Source organism: Cibotium barometz, chromosome 52 (genome assembly GCF_041138505.1).
Source record: "Cibotium barometz isolate CiBa-2024 chromosome 52, ASM4113850v1, whole genome shotgun sequence".
NCBI lineage: Eukaryota > Viridiplantae > Streptophyta > Polypodiopsida > Cyatheales > Cibotiaceae > Cibotium > Cibotium barometz.
In genome coordinates this window covers 39,979,187-39,980,328 of record NC_141097.1, presented here as the reverse complement: position 1 = coordinate 39,980,328, position 1,142 = coordinate 39,979,187, and positions in this window count along the sequence as shown.

Below are 1,142 nucleotides of genomic sequence, written 5' to 3'. Positions count from 1 at the left end.
AGATTAGGCATCCAACAACTTGAACATAAGTGGTTATGGCGGATAGATTAGGCATCCAACAGCTTGATCATAATAGATTATGTTGAATGGTTCACCGGGATCATGTAAACTAAGTTTTATGCCGAGTTTCCTCGGTGTTTGCAGATTTTCATATTAAACCTCTTTGGGAGTTCCTTGATGTACTTAGACTACTTTAATCTTAGAGTTGGATGCTTTAATCTTAGAGTTGGATGCTTACCTAATGTCCTCCCCATTTTTTCTTTCTTGTTTTTATGCTTTAAGCAATGGCATCTTTAGCTTTGTTACCCGAGTTAAGTCTGCGTCATCTTGATGACCTTAGCTTTTGCCCACGTTAGGAATGAGGCTTTGATCATCTTTGGGCCTTTTGTGTTGGGATAGTCTTGACACTGTGCTCATCAGAGGGTTCAACAAGAGGATAGGTAAGTTGGGATTTCATGCAGAGCTGAAGAAGAGGGTAGTCCTTGGATTTTCTTTTGAAGTTGCTCCTGTTCTTCAATAGTCCATATATGCTCTATCTTAGCTTTCCCTTTATCTTGCTTTTGGGGCATCCTTATCTATTGTGGTGTGACTTGTCAATGCATGGTCCTTGAGCATCATGATGATTTAGTTGGAGCTCATGGGAGGGCCCATGTTATGGGGTAGGTGACAATGAGGTTCATGGTCCTTTGGTTCTTTAGAGAACCCAATCATCATCAACATAGTTGGCCTCATGAAAGGACGTCTTCAATTGGTCTTCATTATCTTCCTCTCCTTCATTAATCTTCATGTTGATGTGGGCCTTAGAGTTCTTTATCTGTGATTTATGCGGGCAATGATAAAACATGAAATGTCTATCCCTTTTAAATGATAAATGTAAAAATTATGAAGGGGGTCTTAGCCTTTTCAAAGTGTCTTGCCCTTGTACAAATGATTTACGAGGATGATTAGAGATTTACAAAATGTAAAAAAGCCCCAAAAATAAAATCCAATTCTGAACATCTAGAAAAGTAGAATCGACATGTGTAATCTGACGATGTTTGAGAAATCGATGATGATTTGATGGAAGAATCCTATGATTAGGTGTTTTGACACGCCAAACAAAAAATTTGTACAATCGATGCAGTCACTTTTAGTCGATTTTA